The following is a 6,456-nucleotide window of genomic DNA, read 5'->3' as shown; positions in this document are numbered from 1 at the left end:
ATCTAGCCAGCGCAGCCACTGTCTCTTGTTTCCGTCGATTGTGGTATTCGCCTCTCCCAATGCGCAAAGGACCATCTTTTTGTATTGCCTAATGATAAACTGTTGTCATCGTCAATGCCTCTGCGCCATATAGCAGTACGGAAATGATGAAAAACTTCTGGAATAGAGAACATCTCTTCTCAATTGCTTACCTAGTCCCAAGTAGCACCTGTTGGCAATAGCTATTTTGCGCTGGATTCCGAAGCTGACATTGTTATTGGTGTTAATGCGGATTCCAAGATAGACGAAATCAAATACGACTTCGAAGTTATGACTGTTAACAGTGAGGTGGAAGCCAAGTCTCGAGTTCAACGTCTGTTTGTTTGATAGCAGGAGATATTTGCTTTATTTCCTTCTCCAATCTGGAGAAAGCAGAACTAATATAATAGCTCGCAAATGTGCGTCAATAATTTTTGTCGAATTAAAGGTCATTTGAGTCAGACTCAAAACACACAACTGAAAGACTTTGATATATTCTCTTTAATATTAGGTAAATAAACTAGAATACCCATCTTAATTTGGAAGTGAGTGTTTCTCGGCGAAGTGATTACATAAATCTTTCAGTCTTTTGATGAAGATACCACCAATATTTGTCGTAGGCACAAAAAAAATCTATCGATAAATTGCATTTTCGAGATTTCTAGAGCCTTTTCAAAATTTCAAGCACAAAACAAATATTTAAACTTCAACACCAACGACACTCAGCCAATTGCAAAATCAATTGCATAATTTTTGAAAATTAATCAAAACTGATGCACTCACGCATAGCGGCACATAACACAGCATACGGTTACGTAATACAATAAAGATCTAAAATCTATATTTTCAAGCGTCTAGACATAGCTTTATTGCCGACGGCCACTACAAAATACAATCACTCACACTCCCAAGTGATAAAATTGCAACAGAGCCGATGCCGGCGCAGCATATTAAGTGCGCTTACATAACAGACCTGTGCTGCATATGTTTATGAAGCCTTAACGGTAAAGGTGTATGTGTGTGCTGAAGGCTCCGGCCATGTTTGCGGTGAAATTTTGGTGCGTTTAAATATTTTGTCAGCGAATACAAATATGCTTTTATCGATTTTGCTAGGCGAGCGGTGGCATCAAAGGGCGTTTATGCGGGTGTGCGGCAGACATGAGGCAAGCTAACAGTTTCCACCACCCCCGCACTAAGTTAATTTTGTTGGTTGTTTGACGGCTGAGTTTACTGGCTGCCGCCTGCCTCATTGGTTGGTTGGCTGTCAACAAAGCTGCTAATTGAATTTTAAATTAGCCCAAAAGGCCCAGAAGGCGCTAAAATGCATGACAAAAGCAAACATGTGCATGTGCAAACAAAATACAAACACACACACACACTCACAGTCATATGTTTATAGAAGGGCTGTAAGTACATAAGCGCACTTACCTAGCTCAATAAACCTACCTTACCTATATGTATACACATATACACAAGATAGTTATTTTTGGACACATCCTTCACGCGGCGGCAGCGTTGGTGTTGCCACATAGCGCCCAAACAGCTACACACGCCACAGATGTACAGAGCTACTATAGTAGTATTAGTAGTAGCGACATTTCACCTCCCATATAACACCTGAACTCCCAGCAGGTTAAACTATCGGCGCCCAGCTTTCACATTTTCGTCTTCCCTTGCCGCTTGCCATTCGTTGCTGCAGCTGTGTAAAATTTTGCGAAATTTTCCGCTTAGACCCCACTTCGCCTTATGCATAAGTTTGCTAAACAAAGCAGAAAATTTTTCACTTCACATTTTGACTTGAAAATCACATCAATGTTTGCATATTTTTAGGCGTGCAAACAATGAAAATTCTATACTCAAACAACACGCCACAGAACATTTTAACTACCACGCATTTTCCAACCGCTCATTAGTGTGCCGCCGAAATTGGCAAAAGAGAAAATGAAATTAAATGCCGTTAAGTGAGCATACATATAAAAATGTTCCACGTGAGCGTGCATTAGTAAACTTAGCATGAGAAGTTTTATTTTATTCACATTATCGAAATGTCTTAGAGGTAGGATGATTTTGACTGTTGAAGACTCACGTCTACTAATTCCAAGACTAACTGTAACACAATGCAACTTAAAATGCTCTTCTCGGCTTACAAACTTATTTTAACTCTAGTCTCAAAGATTCGCTAGTGGAAAGCATGTGAATCCCTTCCCAGTTTACAAAACAGGGAACAGTATTAACCAATTATGCGATTGATTTCCCTCATAACAGAGAAGAAATATAGAAATATTTTAGTCTAAACAAGCTTTTCGAATTACTCAATAGTTCAAGTTCAGGTTAGGCATGGCTGGCTGTCATGACGTACATAGACCTACAGGTCCTTTGTAACTCCAGTTGGATGTTCTTTAGTAACAAGAGCTGAAGTTTAGGTAGGAAGTTAGTTTAATCGATACCTGATCTTTCCTGTTACTTCCTGCAGTCCCTTGAACCGTGAAGCTCCTAAGCTGAATGCTACTTAAGGCCGGACTGAAGCAAAGGAACCCGAGTTCAATAACATTTCCGAATTAAAAACAAAGGAAAAGTTCGAAATCACTTGCCTAACGAATCAACGTAGGGACGTCTATTAGGATTCCCAGTCTTATTTCGTGGACGCCGAAAAGGAAAAAAGTGACCCGTTCAAATCTCCAAAACTAGGAAGAGGCTAGCTTTACTGAAGGCAAAGAGAGCACTAGATCTCTTGCAATTAATCTTGGACTTTTGCGACAGCGCATATCCTGATGGTGGCCCAGCACTGACCACGCTTCCGCGAAACCCAGCTATTTAGTAATAGAACACAAGAGGATACGGGAGCTCTGAACTGCACCCATTCTACCGATAGCGCTTCCAGATTGTTTTTTCTTGCTAGGTCATCAGTTTCTTGCGATTTCGCTGCGCCCTGGCACCTATATTAGTTTTATCGAAAAGACACTCGATGCTATTGATAGCGAAGCATGAACGCACGGTTAATTAGTTCAAGACTAGTACTGCCGCTTTGCTATCTAAGTGGATGAACACTTCTCTTAAGGAGGATGCATATTAATGGCTGCAACCTCAGTCTGGTAGACAATAGTCTGGAAGACAATAGTCAGGAAGTCTGAGAATGAAGTTGATTGAGAGCTTCTGACAGTATACCTCAACCAACCTTTTTCACAAGCTTTGACCAATCCGTGAAGAATCTCTCTGCCATTCTCCTCTAACGGCTTCACCACACCTTTCGCCTTTCTTTCTCTTTCCCTCTCTCTTCGCTATTCGGCTTTTATGAAAGCATCCTATCCAGTATGAGCTCTAGATATTTCACCGTATCCGCTGGTTGCAGATGGATGTCTCCCACTCGCAGCAGTGGTGCCCCCGGCGTCTTGTGTATTCTAGTGAATAAAACCATTTTAGCTTTACGACTGTCCAATATGTTATGACGCTGAGATGACCCTGCGTCAATTCGTAAACAGTCTTCAGGGACTTTCCTTTGACCGTAAACGCTACATCGTCTGCATAGGCAATCACCCTACAGCCACAATCTTCAAGTTTTTTAAACAGGTCATTTACGAACAGGATCCATAGAAGAGAGGATAGAACTACACCTTCTGAGGTTCACATACTCACATTTCGAGCACGTGCGTTTCCCCATTTCACTTCAATCACTCTGTCGCACAGAAGACTGAAAATAAGGCGTTTGAGGTTTGATTCTATCCCAAAACCGTCGAAAGCAGTTGCCACTGCTTCCGGCAGGACGTTATTGAAAGCGCTCTCTATATCAATAAAGGTCCCAACAGCGAATTCTTTAAGCCTTACGGCTTCCTCACGCCATGACACGATAGTATGCAGAGCAGTACTTATCTACTGAAATGTCTTTACAATAAGCAGGTTGCGCTCTTCATAAATGGTCCCACGTAATTTGCCCCTTATGTACCACCGTCAGTCTCTCCAGCGTTTTAAGTAAGAAGGAGGAGGAGGTTGGGTCTCAAAGACAGTTAGAATTGCCAAAAGCGAAATCTGTCAAAGTAATACCAACCTAAGCATTCACACTTTCTGTTATAACGAAAAATATCGCCTAAAGTTCTTGAGTTTCAAAAAAGTGTTCATTTTTATTATGATGATCAGCGTAAAACGTTTCCAACAAGTCAGTGAGTTATTCTGACAGATTCTCATGGTACTTCTTTGTCATGATATGGGGTTCATAATTATTCAGGTAGTCAACTAAATTACAAGGAATAATTTCACGGAGGAGACTAATTTCGAAATTGAGATGCAAGCGATTTCGGGATTTGGCGGGTATCGCTTAAGAGGCAAATCCTATTTAGTATTTATGATGAATAGCCTAAGGTAAGTGTCCCTATTGGTAGAAATATTCCATTTCCAGGAGAAATTTAGACTCTTAAGGTATGTATAAATTACTATATCTACTTTCATCCATATCAAGCGTCTCAGACACACGAAAGCACATGGAATAAGCTGGATAATACTAAATAGATTCCTCAAGATCTTTCAATTTTAATGATGACTTGCAGCATATTTCACTAAAAATCTTTTCTTGTTTATTTTTTCTTTCGGTAAATAATTTAAGACCATCCAATCCACTTCTCAGACGTGAGCAAAAAGGAAATGAGCATGCAAATAATTATCCTTGGGCGATACCGTCAAGTGTACACAACCGCTCCAATACTAAGAGAGGCGCATATCATTAACGCCTGCCAGCTAAAATCACAAACCATAAATCAAAATCGGCAAAGCAAAACCAAATAAAAAGTTATAATTAATTGCCAATATGAGTGGATGCGCCGAAGAGGTGAACACCAAGCGAGCAACGAGCTGAGTTGAACCCGAGAAGCCACGAAAGCGCAAAGATCAAGTAAAGCGCAGACAAAAACAAATAACAAACATACGCTCTCATATGTGCCGACTTACAAGCACAAATAGTTGGTTCATGCAGCTAATCAAGCAACCAAATGCCAACAAACAAAAGTCAATTTCCTTTCCAAATACAAATAAAAATATCTCAACGCGCTAAGCGCCTGTGTAAAGGTGAAGATTTATAGACTGAAGAATGAAAGCGATGTGTGAATGTGCATACATATTTAGATAGGTGGGTGATATGTAAGCAAATAATGAAGAAGATAAGTCAAAAGTCTCAATATGTATGTATGTAGACAAGGTATGTAATAGGGTAGTCCTTTAGGTGGTTTGAAAATAAAAATTGTTGCATTTTATTTAGCTTTATTGGTAATTGGAGAGTTTATATATTTCACAGATGAATTTTTAGCCTAATTTACTAATGTAATTTGTTTTGAGGTTCAATGCTCAGTACTAAGACACAAAATACGCAAATCTTCTCAAGAATTATCTTCCATTTTTTCAGGCAATTAAGCACCACCCTATGGCATTTCTTTGCAGGCGCGTATGGGTTGACTTAATCTTATGATTGAACGCGAGCTTGTCAAGCAATCTGAAGCAAACAGGCACAAGTTAAACAGGAGAAACTGCAATGTTGAGGGAATGATTTTGTCTTCCAAAAGTTGCGTTTGTTAGACTACGATTTGCCGGGTTTTGTCTCTTTTGTAATTGCTAACAGTCAGCTGTGCCATTTCCAATTTATCAACCTGCGGGCAAATAATTTTATGATGATTGTTATTTGAACAGCAAACACCTTTTTGAACAATTGGATAAATTGGATAAAAAAAAGTGCGAAAATGAAAACGCATCTAGTAGACAAAAAAATATCCAGGTGAACATGGCAATACAAAAAAACAAATATGTTTAAGCGCTCAAATAATGTAATAAGAATAGACAGCAATCTTATTCGGTTAGCCGGCAGTATACAGAACGCCCTTGCAATGAAAATAGTATAGGGTGGGCCATATAAATTTCGAAGATAGGGCGTAAAAGATTGAGTGTAGCGTTGCCTGTATGGCACGTGGCGCCGTCCTGCTAGAACCAAATGTTGTCCAAGTCTTCCTCTTTTTGCTTGAAGAAAAATTCGGTTAACATTGCGCGATATTGCTCACCATTGATGGTTATGGTTCCTTCTTCATTTTCGAAGAAAAATGGGCCGATGATTCCACCAGACCAAAATCCGTACCATACAGTGATTCGTGCTGGGTGCATTGGCTTCTCGACGATTACGTGCGGGTTTTCTGTGCCCCAAATGCGACAATTCTGCTTGTTAATGTAACCATCGAGGTGGAAATGAGCCTCGTCCGAAAAGATGATTTTTCGGTAAAATTGGCCATCCTCGGTCAAACGATCTTCTGCCCAATCTGCGAACTGTAGAATAGTGAATAGCGACCCATTTCGTAAATTTTAGACTTTTTACTGAGTATCTGTCACTTTCCGAATGGTATTTGACGTTTCCAATGTCGAAATATAGATAATTCAAATTTAAAACGTTAGACGGCCCACCCTATATATGCA

This window comes from Bactrocera dorsalis, chromosome 3 (assembly GCF_023373825.1).
Source record: "Bactrocera dorsalis isolate Fly_Bdor chromosome 3, ASM2337382v1, whole genome shotgun sequence".
Taxonomy (NCBI): Eukaryota; Metazoa; Arthropoda; class Insecta; order Diptera; family Tephritidae; genus Bactrocera; species Bactrocera dorsalis.
Note: the sequence above shows the minus strand (reverse complement) of the source record.